We start from the raw sequence: 23,233 nt of genomic DNA, 5'->3' as shown, positions 1-23,233 counted from the left end.
CAGACAGACATGTGGCAATCCGAAAAATTGTAAGGGAGGATTATCCAAACATCAAGCACCAATTTGATGTGTGGCATATGGCCAAATCGGTTGGTCAAAAACTACTGGCTACCTCAAAATCAAAAAACGGTGAAAAGATTTCTCCATGGATACAGTCTATCAAAAACCATCTTTGGTGGTGTGCCAGAAATTGTAATGAGGAAGCTTCTGATTTAGTGGCACGATGGAAGTCTATTAGTCATCATGTTTTGAATGTGCACGAATGGGATGCAGATTGGCCATACTGTAAATGCTATCATCCACCGGGCCTCTCACACACTAAATGGTTAACGGAAGATTCCACTGCATTTGCGAAACTAAAAGCTGTTATTGAAAACCAGTCACTCCAACGTGACTTGGAACACTTATCTTTCTTCTGCGACACCGGCGACTTGGAAGTGTTCCATTCAAGCGCCCTAAAATACAGACCTAAGCGCGTTCATTTATACTGTGATGGTATGGTGGCACGGACCACTTTGGCTGTTCTAGACCATAATAGAAATGTTGAACGAGTTCAAGTGGCTTTGAGAACATTTGAAAGTGACAATGAAGAAGCACGCAGCAAACGTTTTCCAATTGAATATTCAAAAGCCCGTAAGGCTTGGGTGGTCAAAACACTATACGAACAGCGTTCTAACAAACTCCTGAAATAAATTTTACGTGACATTTTTCTTTATGCTGACAACAGGATTGAGAGCAATTGGGAGTCCACACGAACATCATTACCCAAAAATATAGGCCCAATCGCAAAACCGCCATCTCAGGAAATCATAGACAAATATTTGTCTAGATTTGGAAAGAAATAACGGGTAGTAGTTCATGCCCCCTTTGTCTACATGCACACGGCTGTGGTAATATTTTCAGTGAGCCTACACACTGGTTTGACGTTTGTATTCAAGCACTTTACATAACGTAAAAGGACACCCGTATTAAAAATGCTGATTAGTGTTGTAATTAAAGACCAAGACCAGGGTGTGTTCTATTTATTTTGCTTGGACACTGAACGGAGAAAAACAGGCATAAAGGACTTGTGCCATCATCAACTTAGGTTGAAAAATAGAAGATAATAGGTCCACATGAGAGGCAAAATTAGATGTGGAACAAAACAACAGTTGTGTGCCTGCGGCCTTATTTGGTTAGATTAGTATTTCAGATGTATTATTTTAGCTATCAAAGCTAATGTCCGGCAATTACAACATTTCTAAGTCTAATGTGAAAGGCTAAAAATAAAAATGCATGTTCAAATTTCTGTGGACGAGGTAATGTAGTCTACTGCCTGCTATTTTGATTTTATAGAAAGAGGAAATTTCAACTCTCTTGACATACCTTCATTTCCCAGGTAATAATAATTCAGTAACTTTGAGTGTTCTGACTCTATGTTGTGAAATTACATGATTGTTTCTAGTAGAAGTTATGAATGAATTGATTGCAGTCAGTACTAAGGTTACAGACGGGTGGTAACCTTTACTGGGTGTTTGCCTGCAATGACTGCCAATGCCCAGCCAGCTTGAATAAAGTGAGATTGTGCAGGTAAACACACTCAACTGGTTACCACTCCTATGAAACCTTACTGCAGACTGCTGGAAATTCATTCATAACTTCGAGCAGAAATAATAAATAGATTGTACAATACAGAGCCATAACAATTGATTATACAGAATTCTCAGTACATTGCGGATTGTTATTACCTATTAAAACTAGTATGTTAGTAGAGGTGAATGGTCCTGTTTCTACATCAACGCTTGTCTATTTGAACCAATTGTTTGTGTTTCAATAAATTGTTCTAGAAAACCTTTTGTGTTATTTTCACATTAGTTTTAAGAAAAAAAAAATACAGTTTAACTGGTAACCGACTTAGATTGATTTATCAAATTGACATTTATCTGTATGCACATGAATCCGAAAATATAATAGCAAATTGTGTGAGACACTTTTTTTAAATTGTATCTTGTACATACAGCGATAAATGTTTCAGTGGTACGTAACATTAGTTATGGACTGACTTTATTTGCTGTCTTCTATTCCAAGAAAGTAATAATATAATTGAAATATCTTAGGCTACCTTCACATTTGTGGCAGCCTTCTCCAGCAGGCTATCCCGGCGGGCGAAAAGCCAGGCGGATCAGTGCTGCCGCTAGTGCAGTAGTGCTGCTCAAAGTCTGCTCCGCCAACATTCTCTATAATGCTGGCAGGTCGGAGGTCCTGCCGCAGCACGGCAAAAATGCAGAGAGGCGGGCGGAATAAAACTATGACATGTCGTCCATTTATTCCACTCGCCTTTCTGCATATTTGCCGTGCTGCAGCGGGAACTCCGACCCGTCAACATTTTAGAGAATGTTGGCGGAGCAGACTTTGAGCGGCACTACTGCACTAATGGAAGCACAGATCCGCCAGGCTTTTCTCATGCCGGAGAAGGCTGCCGCTAATGTGACAGTAGCCTTAGATTTTACATTAGGAAATATGAACGTGAAACATGTCTAATTTCTCTTTGAGACAAGTGTGTCCATTGCATGATTCACACTCCTGGTATGATCATGATCCCAAATAATGTACACTGGTCGTCAAGAATCCTTTTTTTTTTTTTTTAAACCATTGACTTGTCAAGAAAAATACAGTTGGATCATGAACTACAGTAAAAATGTAATTCTGCATATGCAAAATTAATGCCATGCATAAGCGTAGAAAAACATGAATCCAGATAATGTTTTGCTATGCATCTACCCCAACTTTATACATAAAGAAAGCTCGTGCCTAAACAGGGAGTGTGTGTTTGCAATGGAGACACTCGTCTGCAAGAGTGTTATATAAAACATATAACTACATTTTTCACATAGCCTAATACAATTAGAATGAAGGGGCACACTTCAGACAATAAGTGAATGAATAGGAGTGCAACAGTGGTTCTAATCAAACTACACAAAACAAAGACAGAAGAGTAGTCAAGAGAACCACAATAAATTTCACATCCAAGGAACTACAAATATAAAAAGCAAATTTATTGGACAACACTAACATACAGACATCTTGAAAATTTTATACAATGTGCTGGTAAAATTCTTACCTAACGCACATACAGAGCCCACCAATATCCAAAAACAGGGATACAACTAGATAATCCAGCTTGATCAACAATGATGGAGCAAGGTATATATATATACGAATGAAGCAATGATAATGTGGCATCTAAAAAACAGAACAGTACCAGATAATATCAAAATTAAAGTGCCATAACCTGAATATCAATCTGGAAAGTTGAGCCTGTGAGACAAAAGTAAGACTCCCCGCGTGTGTCGCCGGTGGAGTCCGGCTTCCTCAGGGGACTTCTTACTTATGTCTCACAGGCTCACCTTACCAGCTTGGTGCTGATCTGTTCCTGTCTTGACTTTTTAATGCCACGTTATTATTACTACATTCTTATATACACTCACCTAAAGAATTATTAGGAACACCATACTAATACCCCCTTTTGCCTTCAGAACTGCCTTAATTCTACGTGGCATTGATTCAACAAGGTGCTGATAGCATTCTTTAGAAATGTTGGCCCATATTGATAGGATAGCATCTTGCAGTTGATGGAGATTTGAGGGATGCACATCCAGGGCATGAAGCTCCCGTTCCACCACATCCCAAAGATGCTCTATTGGGTTGAGATCTGGTGACTGTGGGGGCCATTTTAGTACAGTGAACTCATTGTCATGTTCAAGAAACCAATTTGAAATGATTCGAGCTTTGTGACATGGTGCATTATCCTGCTGGAAGTAGCCATCAGAGGATGGATACATGTTCTCATTCGGTTTACACCAAATTCGGACTCTACCATTTGAATGTCTCAACAGAAATCGAGACTCATCAGACCAGGCGACATTTTTCCAGTCTTCAACAGTCCAATTTTGGTGAGCGCGTGCAAATTGTAGCCTCTTTTTCCTATTTGTAGTGGAGATGAGTGGTACCCGGTGGGGTCTTCTGCTGTTGTAGCCCATCCGCCTCAAGGTTGTGCGTGTTGTGGCTTCACAAATGCTTTGCTGCATACCTCGGTTGTAACGAGTGGTTATTTCAGTCAACGTTGCTCTTCTATCAGCTTGAATCAGTCGGCCCATTCTCCTCTGACCTCTAGCATCCACAAGGCATTTTTGCCCACAGGACTGCCGCATACTGGATGTTTTTCCCTTTTCACACCATTCTTTGTAAACCCTAGAAATGGTTGTGCATGAAAATCCCAGTAACTGAGCAGATTGTGAAATACTCGGACCGGCCCGTCTGGCACCAACAACCATGCCACGCTCAAAATTGCTTAAATCACCTTTCTTTCCCATTCTGACATTCAGTTTGGAGGTCAGGAGATTGTCTTGACCAGGAGCACACCCCTAAATGCATTGAAGCAACTGCCATGTGATTGGTTGACTAGATAATTGCATTAATGAGAAATAGAACAGGTGTTCCTAATAATTCTTTGGGTGAGTGTATACCTCATTCCATCATTGTAGATCGAGCTGGATTATCTAGTTGTATCCCTGTTTTGGGATATAGGTGGGCACTGTATGTGTATTAGGTAAGAATTTTACCAGCACATGGTTCATTGTATAAAATTTTCACGATCTCTGTATGTTAGTGTTGTCCAATAAATTTGCTTTTTACATTTGTAATTCCTTGGATGTGAAATTTATTGTGGTTCTCTTGACTACTCTTCTGTCTTTGTTTGTACATTGTTCACATAGGACTTTATAATGATTATACCAAAATAAAAGGGGTTGCCTAAATTCAGCAAGTGGCTTTTATCAAGTAGAAGTAATTTATAATGTACTGTGATTGTCCGTATTGCCTTCTTAGCTATTTTGATTTGTTTTTCCATTACATTATACACTGTTCTTTTCCATGGTTATGGCCACCCAACGATGGCTCATCGGAGGTGATCCTTGCATATTGTAGAATAAAGAACTGGCCTCCATGGTGGCGGGACTGATGAAGTGCACATAGGCTAGTGCTTCTTCCTATATTGTACAAGAACGTCCTCCACTATTTAAATGAAGGGTGGTCGTAACCCCGGGATACAAGCAGTATATATGTTAAAATACAAATGAATCAAGCTAGCAAAGGAGGCAATATGGACAATCACAATACATTAGTAGGTGCCTTGTATCTACATAACAAATGTCATTTGATGAATGGAGACAACCGCTTTAACAAGACTTAGAAACAACTTTTCAAACTCTCTGGCAGACAACTCTGAAGTTTAAACAAAGTAATATTGCATTAAAAGTTTAAATCCAAATCCGATTGTGTAAGTGGAAAGTCTTGATAATAGCGAAAACCTGTGTAACAACCATCTGGATCTGGAAATCGTACTCTGATTTGTAGAACTGCACAGGTTGGTATTAGTCTCCTGTTATATTTACCAAGTGGGCCATGTACCCACATAGTGAATGCTTGATATGCGGCAAGACGAAGACATCTGAAAAGTAAACCCAGAAACAGACGGTTATACTATTTTTACTTTATTGTCTAACATCGACACGAGTCTGTTCTTGCATGGGAGTAGTCCGCTGGAGATGTCTACTTCAAGCAGTACCTGATGTAACAGGTTTTACAACAAACCCTATCAGTTATAATTATTGGCGTTCAACTGAAGGCAAGTACCTGCAAGTGCCAATACCTGCAAACTTTGGAAAAAGAAAAGCTGACTAAGGCTACTTTCACACTAGCGTTCGGAGCGGATCCGTCTGATGTTTCATCAGACGGATCCGCTCCGATAATGCAGACGTTCGCATCCGTTCAGAACGGATGCGTCTACATTAAAACTTAGAAAATTTTCTAAGTGTGAAAGTTGTCTGAGCGGATCCGTTCAGACTTTACATTGAAAGTCAATGGGGAACAGATCCGCTTGAAGATTGAGCCATATTGTGTCATCTTCAAGCGGATCCGTCCCCATTGACTTCCATTATAAGTCTGGACGGATCCGCTCACCTCCGCACGGCCAGGCGGACACCCGAACGCTGCAAGCAGAGTTCAGGTGTCCGCTCACTGAGCGGAGCGGAGGCTGAACGCTGGCAGGCGGATGCATTCTCAGTGGATCCGCCTCCACTGAGAATGCATTGGGGCCAGACGGATGCGTTCGGGACCGCTTGTGAGCCCCTTCAAACGGAGCGCACGAGCGGACACCCGAACGCTAGTGTGAAAGTAGCCTTACCGAGGGTTTTGGGAATCCATTGCCCAACCGGTTTTAATTTGCATAGATGTAAGGAGACGAATTAGTTCATCCCTGTCTTGACAAACATGATTGAAAGATAGAGGTTTACTGATGCAAGTGATTTCTGGTGTTAACATGGTTTCCAAGGCATAGATCTCCGTGCAACATAAACAAACATTCACTGATGTCATGATTTGGCACTCTCCACATTTAACCAGTGCAATTCTTTTAGTCGGTTTTGCGGGTCTGGTTCTTCAATTGAACAATCCTCTTCGGGGACCATAATGGGTCAGTCGGAAAAAAATTGTCTTCACCTGGGTTTGCAGCTGTATTTTTTTTCCTTAGGCGCTCTGAAAAAAAAAAAGGTAATCATTTAATTTCAATAAATGTTTCGAGACCTACAGACTTGAACCTGTAGTTTGAAAACTGGTTATTTTGTCAGACAAAATAATATATTGGCTAAAGGGCAATAAAGAGTAAAAGCAGTGTCGTACATAGACAAGGGCCCCATAACAATGATCAAACCAGTCCCGTCCCCCCATAGGACAGATGGATTTACTCCTATACTTTTTTACATCACCATTTGGCCATTTGTTACGCTGAACCTTTTATTTTGAATACCAGAAGAGGAGATGATCCCAACTGGGCCGACTCTTGGACAGGGCCACATAGCATTTGCATTGTCTGATGTTATGTTAGTTACACCCAATATAAATAGATAAGTATGTCTAAGTAGTGGCCATTTTTTTTTCTTTTTTTAAATATATAATGCATCTGTACAATTATGTACAATACCTCATCTTCCCCAATTGTTTCCTGTTCGACACTTTTATTGAGCCAACTTTCGTCAATTTCTAATATCTATATCGTTTTCCGTTGTTTGTAAAAAAAAGAGAAATGATTTTCATTGTAAAGATGTATCAAATTTGCAATTTTAATTAATAATTGAAGAATAATAGAAGAGTTCAATCATTGTCTGTGATTTGGTCAAGAATAGAACATGTTCTCTATTGATGTAGTAAACTGTAGTATGCAAAGCAAATGTGCCGTCCGCAATAAACGTGACCATGGCAGTTTCATCTACATAGTATGAATGCGGAGAGGATCAGCTGATCATTTTTTGATGAGCATTTCTCCCTCGAAAGTGATTTTTCTTTACTGTTTTAGTTGCTCCATATCGCCCGCAATGCTAGGCCAATACTTCACACTAGGAGTGGGATTGCTGACATCCCTGGAACAACTAATATATGTTTTTTAATAAAATCATACATATGTTTTGAGCCTTGGGAAGCACTATAGACTACGCTTGGGTGCCGATGATCTCAACACTCTGACTGTAGGAAGGGAGTCTCTGCCTACCATAGCGGCAGTAAAGAAAACATGGTTGAAAGGGAGTTCTCTGACAAAAAGTGCTCAACTGATACACTGAGTCCGAATACATGAGTAAAGATGGTGTGATGTCTGGGACCATCTACCACCCAGGAAAACACAGCTATTATGTGATTATCAAATGATTTAAAAAAATATATTCAAACAACAAGAATATACATATAAAATTAGACCTACCTGCATTAATGACATTGTTGCTTTGAGTTCATGAAATTCGGACTCAGAGATCACCTCTCTGTAATCTTTACTGGTTGCCTTGGAATCAGAACAAAGGTTATAGTGAATTCTAATATACTATCACAGACTGTAAAACAAGATAAAAATTTGAAATGTATTAAAAATATATATAGCAACTGAAATGACCCTACAATGTACACTGACTGCCCAGAGTAAAGTCCACAGACTTCCCCCAGACTACCCACCCGTAATATCCACCATTGCCCCGAAAATTCACACTGTAATGTCCCCAGACTGCCCCCAGTAATGTCCCCAGACTGCCCCCAGTAAAGTCCCCAGACTGCCCCCAGTAATGTCCCCAGACTGCCCCCAGTAATGTCCCCAGACTGCCCCCAGTAATGTCCCCAGACTGCCCCCAGTAATGTCCCCAGACTGTTCCCAGTAATGTCCCCAGACTGCCACCAGTAATGTCCCCAGACTGCCACCAGAAATATCCCCAGATTGCCAACAGGAATGTTCCCAGACTACCAACAGGAATGTCCCCAGACTGCCCTCAGACTGCCACCAGTAATGTCCCCAGACTGCCAACAATAATGTCCCCAGATTGCCAACAGGAATGTTCCCAGACGACCAACAGGAATGTCCCCAGATTGCCCTCAGACTGCCACCAGTAATGTCCACAGACTGTTGCCAGTAATGTCCCCAGACTGTTACCAGTAATGTCCCCAGAATACCCTCATAATGCCAACAGTAATGTCCCCAGACTGTTTCCAGTAATGTCCCCAGACTGCCAACAGCAATGTCCCCAGACTGCCCTCAGACTTCCACCAGTATTGTCCCCAGACTGGCCACCTGTAATGTCTACCGCTGCCCCCAGACTTCACACTGTAATATCCCCAGACTGCACCAAGTATTATCCCCATACTCCACACAGACTGCCCCCAGTATTGTCCAACAATGCCACCATAATGCCCACAGTAATGTCACCTGAATGCCCACAGTTATATTCACACTGTCTACAGTTGCATGTAAAGGGAGCCGGCCATATAACTAAATTGCATGCCGGGCCCTGTCTGACAGATGATTGTAGTGAGGTTCCAAAACTCCGGCATCTGGCCCCATTACTAAGCCCCAGACTAGTAGTATTCACCTAGTCAGCGGGTGGCCGGAGCCTTACGGAAAGCAGTCAGGCTCAGCCCAGCCCTGTTATAGTGGATTTGAACAGGGTACTACTTGGGCCTGACGCAGGAGGGAAGCAAGGAACCCCAGTGTGAAGATCAATCTGACAGGGGCCCGATATTCAATATAGAGAACATGCTGGCCCCCTTTACATCCAAGCATGATATACATAGGAACAGCATTTCTAAAATACTTACCATGGGAATCTAGTTGCAGGAAGGGATAGGAAAGTAGAAGCGCAGAGGCGGCTGCTGGAATAAATTCCGGCTCACACGGGAGCGCGCACGCAAAGAAAGGAGGCAGAGTCAGTAGATCAGCAGAGCGCTGATCACGCTGTAAATCAATAGAAAGGACAACCCCCCATGACTGAGCAGTTTCTTGAAGAGGACAGAGCAGCCACGGTATGGAAAGCAGAAGGTGGGATAACCCCTTTAACTCATAAAATCAATCTGCAAATAGTTCAAACAAACTGCTCAAAGCAATTGTATAGACCAAACTGCAAACCAAGTAGAGCAAGTAGAACTATTTTTGGTTTGCCCCGGCGCAATTTTTGGTTTTTCCCCGGGTGCTGGAAACCCACGCTACGCCACTGTTTACAGGCACCATGTTGGTATTGCAAAGTCTCTGGGGTACCAGTACAAGTTCCTGCAGCATGGCCCTTGAAACAGAAGATTCATACTTACCTGCTCCCCGCCGCTCCGGTCCTCTGCACTGCCCTCCATCTTCCAGTACCCGTGCTGTGCTGGCAGTGCATGGGCATAGTCACATGCACCTCTCCAGCCAATAACTGGCTTCAGCAGTGATGTGGCCACCAGCAGCATGTCACTGCTAAAGCCAATCATTGACTGTATGTGACCATGTCCATAAACTGCCAGGAGTAAACAGCGCAGGGCCCAAAAATGGAGGCAGCGGGGGCAGTGCGGAGGACCAGGGCAGCATGGAACAGGTAAGTATAAATCTTTGGATTCAGGGGCAATGCTGCAGGAACTTGTTAAAAAATAATTTTTACTGGAAAAATCCGGAAAAGTGGCGACATTTCCTTCCGTCCTGCCTCCTATTCATAAATCGGAGCTTTCCTTCACTGCAGAGGATGACACTTACTGGTTATTACCTCTTCCTGCCCCCCTGTTACAGGCACCATGTAATAACCAGTAAGCACTTTACCTTACTAGCCGGGAAAGCGCTCATTGGTTAACACTTTAATGATCAGTCCTGAAAAGGCTTTAATGACCAGACAATTTTAAGTGATTTAGCGGTGGTTTAAATGGCTTTTTTGTTGGACTACCAAAATAATTTTTGCAACATTTTTTTAAGGGTCATATAGGGCTTTATAATTATTTTTTTCTACAAACAGTTTTTATTGAGATTTTTGAATGCATAACACAGGGTTACAGCATAGCAATCTTGTATGAATAATCGAGGTCTATAACCTCAAGAAACTAAACCTCAATATACCTCAAAAAAAAAAAATATATACCTATTCATGGTTATTGCCTCGTTCCTATATAATAGGGTGGCCAGACGTCCGGTTTTAGGCCGGACAGTCTGATTTTTAGACTTTTGGTCCTCCGTCCGGCGCCAAGCCGGAAGTCCTCCTTTTTTATGGTTAAACTGACAGCTGGCGGCCTCCGGCTCAGACATGGTCACTTTAAGTAACCCTGACAGGAGGCAGGGCCTGGCAGCACGTCCGGATCACAGTGTGCTGTATCGTGACGTCACAACGTCATCAGCGCTGCTGCGCGCAGCACCAGCCAATTCTGTTTTTCACAGGTGGGAACAGAGGAGCGCAGGACGTGGAGAGACCGCGGGTGCCGCCACTGCCACACTTGCCCAGTCTCTATCCACAGAGTCTGTACAGACTACAGTACAGTGTACACACACTCTCAGACACTCACCAGATGTTGAAACCATCCTCACCAGCCAGCCAGGTCCAGGCAGCAGCACTCTGAGGCACTCAGCTCAAATATGCAAACTGACACGAAAATAATGAAAATGATAATTAGTTCCCTATTTTGGGTCAGTTGTTTTATTATATAATATGTATAGTCTCATGTGAATGGTTATAAAATTGGTGAGCGTGGGTGTTTTATGTTTTTTTAACTTACCGCAATTTTTAATACATTTCTGCTACATAATGTGCCCCTAAAGAGGTCATAAAAGGACCTTTGAGGGACACTGACACCTTTTTATATTTTGCACTTGATTACTGCTTTGCACACTCTTGGCATTCTCTTGATGAGCTTCAAGAGGTAGTCCCCTGAAATGGTCTTCCAACAGTCTTGAAGGAGTTCCCAGAGATGTTTAGCACTTGTTGGCCCTTTTGCCTTCACTCTGCGGTCCAGCTCACCCCAAACCATCTCGATTGGGTTCAGGTCCGGTGACTGTGGAGGCCAGGTCATCTGGCACAGCACCCCATCACTCTCCTTCATGGTCAAATAGCCCTTACTTTCAAAGTTTTCCCAATTTTTCGGCTGACTGACTGACCTTCATTTCTTAAAGTAATGATGGCCACTCGTTTTTCTTTACTTAGCTGCTTTTTTCTTGCCATAATACAAACTCTAACAGTCTATTCAGTAGGACTATCAGCTGTGTATCCACCTGACTTCTCCTCAACGCAACTGATGGTCCCAACCCCATTTATAAGGCAAGAAATCCCACTTATTAAACCTGACAGGGCACACCTGTGAAGTGAAAACCATTTCAGGGGACTAACATAACATCATCCGAAGATTCAGAGAATCTGGAACAATCTCTGTGCGTAAGGGTCAAGGCCGTAAAACCATACTGGATGCCCGTGATCTCCGGGCCCTTAAACGACACTGCACCACAAACAGGAATGCTACTGTAAAGGAAATCACAGAATGGGCTCAGGAATACTTGCAGAAACCATTGTCAGTGAACACAATCCACCGTGCCATTCACCGTTGCCAGCTGAAACTCTACAGTGCAAAGAAGAAGCCATTTCTAAGCAAGATCCACAAGCTCTGGCGTTTTCACTGGGCCAGGGATCATTTAAAATAGAGTGTGGCAAAATAGAAGACTGTTCTGTGGTCAGACGAGTCACGATTCGAAGTTCTTTTTGGAAAACTGGGACGCCATGTCATCCGGACCAAAGAGGACAAGGACAACCCAAGTTGTTATCAACGCTCATTTCAGAAGCCTGCATCTCTGATGGTATGGGGTTGCATGAGTCCGTGTGGCATGGGCAGCTTGCATGTCTGGAAAAGCACCATCAATGCAGAAAAATATATTCAGGTTCTAGAACAACATATGCTCCCATCCAGACGTCATCTCTTTCAGGGAAGACCCTGCATTTTTCAACAAGATAATGCCAGACCACATTCTGCATCAATCACAACATCATGGCTGCGTAGGAGAAGGATCCGGGTACTGAAATGGCCAGTCTGCAGTCCAGATCTTTCACCTATAGAGAACATTTGGCGCATCATAAAGAGGAAGGTGCAACAAAGAAGGCCCAAGACGATTGAACAGTTAGAGGCCTGTATTAGACAAGAATGGGAGAGCATTCCTATTTCTAAACTTGAGAAACTGGTCTCCTTGGTCCCCAGACGTCTGTTGAGTGTTGTAAGTAGAAGGGGAGATGCCACACAGTGGTGAAAATGGCCTTGTCCCAACTTCTTTGGGATTTGATGACACCATGAAATTCTGATTCAACATACACTCACCTAAAGAATTATTAGGAACACCTGTTCTTTTTCTCATTTGCCTTCAGAACTGCCTTAATTCTACGTGGCATTGATTCAACAAGGTGCTGATAGCATTCTTTAGAAATGTTGGCCCATATTGATAGGATAGCATCTTGCAGTTGATGGAGATTTGAGGGATGCACATTCAGGGCACGAAACTTCCGTTCCACCACATCCCAAAGATGCTCTATTGGGTTGAGATCTGGTGACTGTGGGAGCCATTTTAGTACAGTGAACTCATTATCATGTTCAAGAAACCAATTTGAAATGATTCGAACTTTGTGACATGGTGCATTATCTTGCTGGAAGTAGCCATCAGAGGATGGGTACATGGTGGTCATGAAGGGATGGACATGGTCAGAAACAATGCTCAGGTAGCCCGTGGCATTTAAACGATGCCCAATTGGCACTAAGGGGCCTAAAGTGTGCCCAGAAAACATCCCCCACACCATTACACCACCACTACCAGCCTGCACAGTGGTAACAAGGCATGATGGATACATGTTCTCATTCTGTTTACGCCAAATTTGGACTCTACCATTTGAATGTCTCAACAGAAAACGAGACTCATCAGACCAGGCAACATTTTTCCAGTCTTCAACAGTCCAATTTTGGTGAGCTCGTGCGAATTGTAGCCTCTTTTTCCTATTTGTAGTGGAGATGAGTGGTACCCGGTGGGGTCTTCTGTTGTTGTAGCCCATCCGCCTCAAGGTTGTGCGTGTTGTGGCTTCACAAATGCTTTGCTGCATACCTCGGTTGTAACGAGTGGTTATTTCAGTCAACGTTGCTCTTCTATCAGCTTCAATCAGTCGGCCCATTCTCCTCTGACCTCTAGCATCCACAAGGCATTATCGCCCACAGGACTGCCGCATACTGGATGTTTTTCCCTTTTCACACCATTCTTTGTAAACCCTAGAAATGGTTGTGCGTGAAAATCCCAGTAACTGAGCAGATTGTGAAATACTCAGACCGGCCCGTCTGGCACCAACAACCATGCCACGCTCAAAATTGCTTAAATCACCTTTCTTTCCCATTCTGACATTTAGTTTGGAGTTCAGGAGATTGTCTTGACCAGGACCAAACCCCTAAATGCATTGAAGCAACTGCCATGTGATTGGTTGACTAGATAATTGCATTAATGAGAAATAGAACAGGTGTTCCTAATAATTCTTTAGGTGAGTGTATTTTTCCCTTAAAATTGTACATTTTCTCAGTTTAAACTTTTGTTCCGTGATTTATGTTCTATTCTGAATAAAATATTAGAAGTTGGCACCTCCACATCATTGCATTCAGTTTTTATTCACGATTTGTATAGTGTCCCAACTTTTTTGGAATCCGGTTTGTACAAAGCAGAGCTGATCAGGGTCCTCTGCTCCCAAGATGTCCGGGTCCACACTGCAGAGCGCTCATTGAGTAGAAGGCAGAAGCACTAATAAATTCTTCTGTCTTCTCCTCGGCTCCCCCGTTGTCATTTACAGCCGGGGGCCCCGACCTGCTCCTGCTAGAGTGCAGAAGCAGGTGCTGTAATACTTTTCTGTGCGTTGCTCCAGGCAGAAACACAGCTGATCACAGGGTTATCTGTGTTTCTACCCAGCAGGATGGGGGCTGCAAACCATGGCGCTGGGGGCCACATGCGTCCCACGGGTTGTGCACCCCTGATCTAAGCTGTCCCATTCATTTCTATGGGACGAGTCTGTAATATTCACTTGAATAGAAAGATGCGGTCCCATTGAACTTAAAGGGACTGCTTAGGTGTAATTACAGTTGCTCATTGCTGCAGTTGCAACGGCGAGCAGGTCAACAGTGAAGAGAAGGCAGCGCCCACAGGAGTGCTGCAGTTTTATCAAACAGCTGATTGGCGGGGGTGTCGGGAGTCGGACCCCTGCCGATCTGATATTGATGACCTATTGTGATGATAGGTCATCAATATAAATAAAGCGGAAAACCTCTTTAAACATTTCCTATTATTTTGCTTCCACATCTCTTTGTCTCCATAGTAACAGACTACAAACAAACTGTGTAGTCTGTTACTGCATTCCATCTTTCTCCTTGGTAATCTAGTGCAGATAGATGAAAGGAAGTATGACTGAAAGATCAGACTACACAGTTTGTTACATAGGACAAATTAAATGATATACAGTCAGGTCCATAAATATTGGGACATCAAGACAATTCTAAAATTTTGGGCTCTATACACCACCACAATGGATTTGAAATGAAACAAACAGTTTACATATGTGCCTCCCACTTGTTAAGGAACCAAAAGTAATGGGACAATTGGCTTCTCAGCTGTTCCATGGCCAGGTGTGTGTTATTCCCTCATTATCCCAATTACAATGAGCAGATAAAAGTTCCAGAGTTCATTTCAAGTGTGCTATTTGCATTTGGAATCTGTTGCTGTCAACTCTCAAGATGAGATCTAAAGAGCTGTCACTATCAGTGAAGCAAGCCATCATTAGGATGAAAAAACAAAACACACCCATCAGAGAGATAGAAAAAACATTTGGCAAGGACAAAACAACTGTTTGGAACATTCTTATAAAGAAGGAACACCTGTGAGCTCAGCAACACCAAAAGACCTGGAAGACCATGGAAAACAACTGTGGTGGATGACCGAAGAATTCTTTCCCTGGTGAAGAAAACACCCTTCACAACAGTTGGCCAGATCAAAAACACTCTCCAGGAGGTAGGTGTATGTGTGTCAAAGTCAACAATCAAGAGAAGACTATACCAGAGTAAATACAGAGGGTTCACCACAAGATGTAAACCATTGTTGAGCCTCAAAAACACGAAGGCCAGATTAGAGTTTGCCAAACGACATCTAAAAAAGCATTCACAGTTCTGGAACAACATCCTATGGTCCAGATGAGACCAAGATCAACTTGTACCAGAGTGATGGGAAAGAAGAGTATGGAGAAGGAAAGGAACTGCTCATGATCCTAAGCATACCACCTCATCAGTGAAGCATGGTGGTGGTAGTGTCATGGCGTGGGCATGTATGGCTGCCAATGGAACTGGTTCTCTTGTATTTATTGATGATGTGACTGCTGACAAAAGCAGCAGGATGAATTCTGTGTTTTGGGCAATATTAGGCTACTTTCACACTAGCGTTCGGGTGTCCGCTCGTGCGCACCGTTTGAAGGGGCTCACGAGCGGCCCCGAACGCATCCGTCTGGCCCCAATGCATTCTCAGTGGAGGCGGATCCACTGAGAATGCATCCGCCTGCCAGCGTTCAGCCTCCGCTCCGCTCAGTGAGCGGACACCTGAACGCTGCTTGCAGCGTTCGGGTGTCCGCCTGGCCGTGCGGAGGCGAGCGGATCCGTCCAGACTTATAATGGAAGTCAATGGGGACGGATCCGCTTGAAGATGACACAATATGGCTCAATCTTCAAGCGGATCCGTTCCCCATTGACTTTCAATGTAAAGTCTGAACGGATCCGCTCAGACAACTTTCACACTTATAAAATTTTCTAAGTTTTAATGCAGACGCATCCGTTCTGAACGGATGCGAACGTCTGCATTATCGGAGCGGATCCGTCTGATGAAACATCAGACGGATCCGCTCCGAACGCTAGTGTGAAAGTAGCCTTATCTGCTCATATTCAGCCAAATGCTTCAGAACTCATTGGACGGCGCTTCACAGTGCAGATGGACAATGACCCAAAGCATACTGCAAAAGCAACCAGAGAGTTTTTTAAGGGAAAGAAGTGGAATGTTATGCAATGGCCAAGTCAATCACCTGACCTGAATCCGATTGAGCATGCATTTCACTTTCTGAAGACAAAACTGAAGGGAAAATGCCCCAAGAACAAGCAGGAACTGAAGACAATTGCAGTAGAGGCCTGGCAGAGCATCACCAGGGATGAAACCCGGCGTCTGGTGATGTCTATGCGTTCCAGACTTCAGGCTGTAATTGACTGCAAAGGATTTGAAACCAAGTATTAAAAAGTGAAAGTTTGATTTATGATTATTATTCTGTCCCATTACTTTTGGTTCCTTAACAAGTGGGAGGCACATATGCAAACTGTTGTTATTCCTACACCGTTCACCTGATTTGGATGTAAAGACCCTCAAATTAAAGCTGACAGTCTGCAGTTAAAGCACATCTTGTTCGTTTCATTTCAAATCCATTGTGGTGGTGTATAGAGCCAAAAATGTTAGAATTGTGTTGATGTCCCAATATTTATGGACCTGACTGTATATGCCTAAATAGAACGTGTACAAAAAATTATAGAACATTTTTAATCACTATCAATTTCAAACTTGCCTCTTTATCATTATAGATCCATTCATTGGAACAATTAAAAAAATAATGGTTGTGATGCCAAACATAGCCTTCAATAGGATCGAGCTGCAGTAACCCAGCAGTGCAGTGCTGGGTTACAGTGCTAGGTCCAACGCCAGAGGCTGCCGTGAATAGCTGGCGGGTTAGGGTGCCGGACCCTCAGCTATCGGTTATCAATAACCTATACTGAGGATAGCTCATCAATATCGGGAGCCCGGAAAACCCCTTAACACATAATGCCGTACATGCACCATATGCGGTGGGTGCTGGCTGTATAATACAGCAGGGTAATAGCGAACGCCTTTCCATATTTTACATATAAAAATATATAAACAATAAAAAACATATTAGGTATTGCTGCATCTGAAAATGTCTGAACTATGAAAATATGAAAAAATTTCCTGTGTGGTGACCACCTTAACAAAACAAAAAACCGAAAAACACACAATTCACCATTTTTTTGTCATGTTGTCCCCGAACAAAAATTGAAAAAACCATGATTAAATTTCGTACATATCACAAAATTTGTGCCAATAAAAATCTAGCTCTCATACAGCTCTGTAGACTGAAATATAAAAAAGTTATGGGGGTCAGAAAATGGCGATGCAAAGAAAATTTAGATTTTTTTCAAAGGTTTTATACAAAATTTTACAAGTTTGGTATCGCCGTAATTGCATTGAGCTGCAGAATAAGGATGTCATGTAATTTTTAGTGCAAAGTGAATGCCATAATGTCAGCACCTCAAAAACCTTGATGGAATTGTGTTTTTTTTTTTTCAATATTACCGTTTTGCAATACAAGACACGGTAAATTAAATGATACCATTAAAAAAAACTTCTTGTTCCTGCAAAATATAAGCCCTTATATGGCTATGTGGAAAAATAAAAAAAGTTATATCTATTAGAATCTGGGGAGGAAAAAATTTAAAATTAAAATAGGCCCGTCTTTAAGGGGTTAAAATGACCAGTGCTTGAATAAGGCAAAAATAATTATGGCTATTGGAACGTGGGGAGGAAAAATCAAAAATGTAAAAATGAAAGTGACCAGTGCTTCCGAGCTCCTGCAGTGTGAAGACAAGGTCTTGTTGCTTAAAGGGACAGACCCAACTGAAGCTGTCCTGTCCTTCCCTATAATTATCTGTCATCACTAATAAATGACTTGTTATAATTCTAATGACTCTTGGCACAAGATTATATTTGCACACTTAATTTTACAGTTCCCGTATGGCATTTACATATTCATACACACATACTCCCATATTAGACAGACAAATAAGGGATGCAACATGCAATTATATAAGAGAGAGGCATGTTTTATTGTGCAAGCTTTACCAGTACAGCAGAACTGACAGTCACAATGATGCAACATCTGTGGCCATCATTGCAGCATTTGGCATTTCTGGAGGCCCAAGCAACGCTCGGTTTGGGGGACCCCGTCACAGCACTATGCTTCGCCCCACTCTCAGTTTAGCAGTGCAGCCTGGGCGCTTTGTACCTGCTCTACAACTGGCAAGGGCCCCCCATTTCACCCCAGGCCACTGTGCAGCTGAACCGGCTGCATCGTCGGTACAGCCACCTATTTAGCTCTTTGTTTCAGCCAACTGCTCTGGGGCCCCAAGCATTTGCTTGGCTTGTATAGTGATAAAGTTCCTTGGGCATCATGTACCACAGAAAGACAGCTCCTCCATTCTTGGGGCACAATGGCATGTCTCCCCTCCCTAAAATAGTGGGGTACACGTCCCTGTGGGTATGCATGTGTTTGCATAGATATCCATACATGAATTTCTTTTAAGGGAATGTTTAGTTATTAGGCACAGAAAAAATTGCAAATTTGATTGAAAAAGTCTTAGTAAATTCAAAACCCCATGGAATAGATGGACTGATGTCCCGGGAATACCCTCTCAAGGTCTGCTGGACGATAGATCAAGAGCAGCATGAGGACAGGGGTAGAGGTCTATAAAGTTATATAATAGTGTAATGGGATTAGTCCTTTTATGGAGCAAAGATGTGTGACTCTTGCAGGGGCACTGTAAAACCTGAAAACTTCTGACACATTTCTCTCCCTCCTATTATCATGAGTAAGGACCAGCATGTAAAGGTCCGAAACGCGTAGATTTGACTGTATGTGAAAGTTTTTATACCGCTGTGAATAAAGGATTCCCTGCTATCAAGAGCTGGATTTTCACTCTTTTCTTCATTTCTCTCCCTCTGTCTCATTTGAAAAGGTTAGAAACGTGCAGCCCTTTCTCTCCACACTGATGTGGCTATGTTCATCTGTAGAACCAAGATTATTTTTTACTGCTCCAATGCATCTGAAATGAGAAAACTCTGCAATAAGCTTTGATTGAACATTTCCTATTCTTTGGTTTCTACATCTCCTATGTAGATCTATTTGTCTCCATGGTAACAGACTACAAACAAACTGTGTAGTCTGTTACTGCATTACATCTGCCTCCTTGGTAATCTAGTGCAGACAAATTTACAGAACCACCACCGCATAAAACATAACCTTTATTTCTTATTCAGTAAAATAACCCCAAAAAATGTGTAATATCAGACTACAGGGGTAGGTCAGTCATGAAAGGGACACTCACCCTATAGACTCTCCCATGCTCTACCTAAAAACAGAATAGCCTCTCTGATAAGGGCGATCCCATGTCAGGAACATCCTAGATGACTTTAGATGGATAGAAACCACCACCTAATCAACATCAGTTGTAGTGCCAAACAACACAAAAAAAATAATACAGATGTTAAGTTGCGATGTTCTAGTATATAAATACAAATCACATATGCAGATGTAGCCAAGGCGCCTGTATATTGTTATACAGTAATACACAAGTAAACGAGACCAGATAGATTTAAAGAAAAATGGTCCAAAAGCCCCAGATAAAGTAAATAATGGCTTTCGGATTTATTTTTTATCACACTATATAACCACCACATAAAAGGTTGAATTGACTGTCCCCTGATAAACTGTAACTTGAATGTTGCAGGGAAATGTGTTGGGACTAGTGGGCCACTCTGTATGGCAGTTATCTGATTTCTTATGGATTGTGTGATATTTATAACATATGTCCCACCAATGAGGTCAGGTGAGGCGATCGCCTCAGGCAGCACCAGATAGGGGCAAGAGGGGCAGCGGAAGGGTCATGGGCAATTTGTGGAAATTATCATCTCTACATATTCAACTGTATCACTGTACTCAGGATCAGGGCCGGTGCAAGGATTTTTGCCAACACAAGCAAAGCTACATTTTGGTGCCCCCCCCCCCCTCCTCGCTGCTCACCTGGCCCTGGTCCTCCCGTCTGCAGCAGCTGGCTTCTCCTCTGTGTGGTCCTGGTATCTTCTCTCTGCTTTAATCGCTGGTTTGAGGACCGTATTTTTCGCCCTATAAGACGCCCATAAGACGCACCTAGGTTTTAGAGGAGGATAATAAGAAAAAAATATTTTCCATTACACCTCAGGTCAGACGAGCAATCAAACCCCCAATGTTAATCAGACCTCAGCTCACAGCCCCAATCAGACCCCCAATGTTAATCAGACCTCAGATCAGACCCCCAATGCCTCAGATCAGCCCTCCCATGTCAGCCAGCAGCCCCCATGTCAGCCATCATGCCCCCATGTCAGCCATCAGCCCCCATTGTCAGCCATCATGCCCCCATGTCAGCCATCATGCCCCCATGTCAGCCATCATGCCCCCATGTCAGCCATCAGCCCCCCATTGTCAGCCATCAGCCCCCCATTGTCAGCCATCATGCCCCCATTGTCAGCCATCAGCGCAAATAAAATAAAAATAAATAACTTACCTCTCCTGCTCCTCACCACCAGCGCTCTCTCTCTTCTTCCTGGTTCTCGGCTGTCAGCTGTGAAGGCTGAGCACAGTGAGGTCACATGCCAATCGGAGGACCAGGAAGCGGTGAGAACAGATCCTTCACCGCTTCCCGATCCTCCGGTGCTAATGAAGTGCTTCCAAAATGGAAGTGCTTCATTAGTATTCGCCCCATAAGACGCAGGGGCATTTCCCCCCCACTTTGGGGGAAAAAAACTGCGTCTTATGGGGGCGAAAAATACGGGGTATTTAAAAAAAAAAGTTTCATTTTTCCGCCCCCCTGTCTCTGCGCCCTAAGGCAGCTGCCCAGCAGTGCAGTGAAGGGGAGAACAGCACCAGATTCTCCGGGGCACACTCTATTACAGGGGACACCGGCCAGGTGTGATCGAGGTGCCCTTGATGGTGATTGACTTTTCCGGGTGCTTGTGCGGCTGGGCCCCTGAATTAAGGTAATGTTGTGACGCCAGCACCTTAGTGGTGCAAAATGATGAGAAACATAGAAACATAGAATGTGTCGGCAGATAAGAACCATTTGGCCCATCTAGTCTGCCCAATATACTGAATACTATGGATAGCCCCCGGCCCTATCTTATATGAAGGATGGCCTTATGCCTATCCCATGCATGCTTAAACTCCTTCACTGTATTTTCAGCTACCACTTCTGCAGGAAGGCTATTCCATGCATCCACTACTCTCTCAGTAAAGTAATACTTCCTTATATTACTTTTAAACCTTTGCCCCTCCAATTTAAAATGATGTCCTCTTGTAGCAGTTTTTCTTCTTTTAAATATTCCCTCCTCTTTTACCTTGTTGATTCCCTTTATGTATTTAAAAGTTTCTATCATATCCCCTCTGTCTCGTCTTTCTTCCAAGCTATACATGTTAAGGTCCTTTAATCTTTCCTGGTAGATTTTATCCTGCAATCCATGTACCAGTTTAGTAGCTCTTCTCTGAACTCTCTCTCAATATCCTTCTGGAGATATGGTCTCCAGTACTGCGCACAATACTCCAAATGAGGTCTCACTAGTGCTCTGTAGAGCGGCATGAGCACCTCCCTCTTTCTACTGGTAATTCCTCTCCCTATACAGCCAAGCATTCTGCTGGCATTTCCTGCTGCTCTATGACATTGTCTGCCTACCTTTAAGTCTTCTGAAATAATGACCCCTAAATCCCTTTCCTCAGATACTGAGGTTAAGACTGTATCACTGATTTTATATTCTGCTCTTGGGTTTTTACGCCACAGGTGCATTATCTTGCACTTATCAACATTACACTTTAGTTGCCAGATTTTTGACCATTCCTCTAGTTTTCCTAAATCCTTTTCCATTTGGTGTATCCCTCCAGGAACATCAACCCTGTTACAAATCTTTGTGTCATCAGCAAAAAGACACACCTTACCATCGAGGCCTTCTGCAATTTCACTGATAAAGATATTAAACAATATGGGTCCCAGAACAGATCCCTGAGGTACCCCACTGGTAACAAGACCATGGTCTGAATATACTCCATTGACTACAACCCTCTGTTGTCTGTCCCTCAGCCACTGCCTAATCCATTCAACAATATGGGAGTCCACGCACAAAGACTGCAATTTATTGATAAGCCTTCTATGTGGGACAGTATCAAAAGCCTTACTAAAGTCTAGATAAGCTATGTCTACTGCACCTCCGCCATCTATTATTTTAGTCACCCAATCAAAAATATCAATAAGATTAGTTTAACATGATCTCCCTGAAGTAAACCCATGCTGTTTTTCATCTTTCAATCCATGGGATTTTAGATGTTCCACAATCCTCTGCTTAAGTATGGTTTCCATTAATTTCCCCACTATTGATGTCAGGCTTACTGGCCTATAGTTGCCCGATTCCTCCCTACTACCTTTCTTGTGAATGGGCACAACATTTGCTAATTTCCAATCTTCTGGGACGACTCCTGTTGCCAGTGATTGGTTAAATGAATCTGTTAATGGTTTTGCTAGTTCACCGCTGAGCTCTTTTAATAGCTTTGGGTGTATCCCATCAGGCCCCTGTGACTTATTTGTATTCATTTTAGACAGCCGACTTAGAACCTCTTCCTCTGTAAAGACACATGCATCAAAAGATTCATTAGTCTTCTTTCCTAACTGAGGTCCTTTTCCTTCATTTTCCTTTGTAAAAACTGAACAGAAGTATTCATTGAGGCAGTCAGCTAGTTCTTTATCTTCTTCTATATACCTTCCTTCTTCTGTTTTTAATTTGGTAATTCCTTGTTAAACACCCATTTCCTGATGACACAGTGACTAGGTATCAGTGTACAGAACAACCACTTTAATGTCCACTTTCCAGTCATTTTCATAACGAGTAATTCTTATATGCACATCAGAGAAAGTTCTTGTCAGATGTATTGCGGCAGCATTGTCAACCGGGAAGTTTTCTTGTACCTTACATCGCACCAGAATGGAG

This window comes from Bufo bufo, chromosome 1 (genome assembly GCF_905171765.1).
Source record: "Bufo bufo chromosome 1, aBufBuf1.1, whole genome shotgun sequence".
Taxonomy (NCBI): Eukaryota; Metazoa; Chordata; class Amphibia; order Anura; family Bufonidae; genus Bufo; species Bufo bufo.
Note: the sequence above shows the minus strand (reverse complement) of the source record.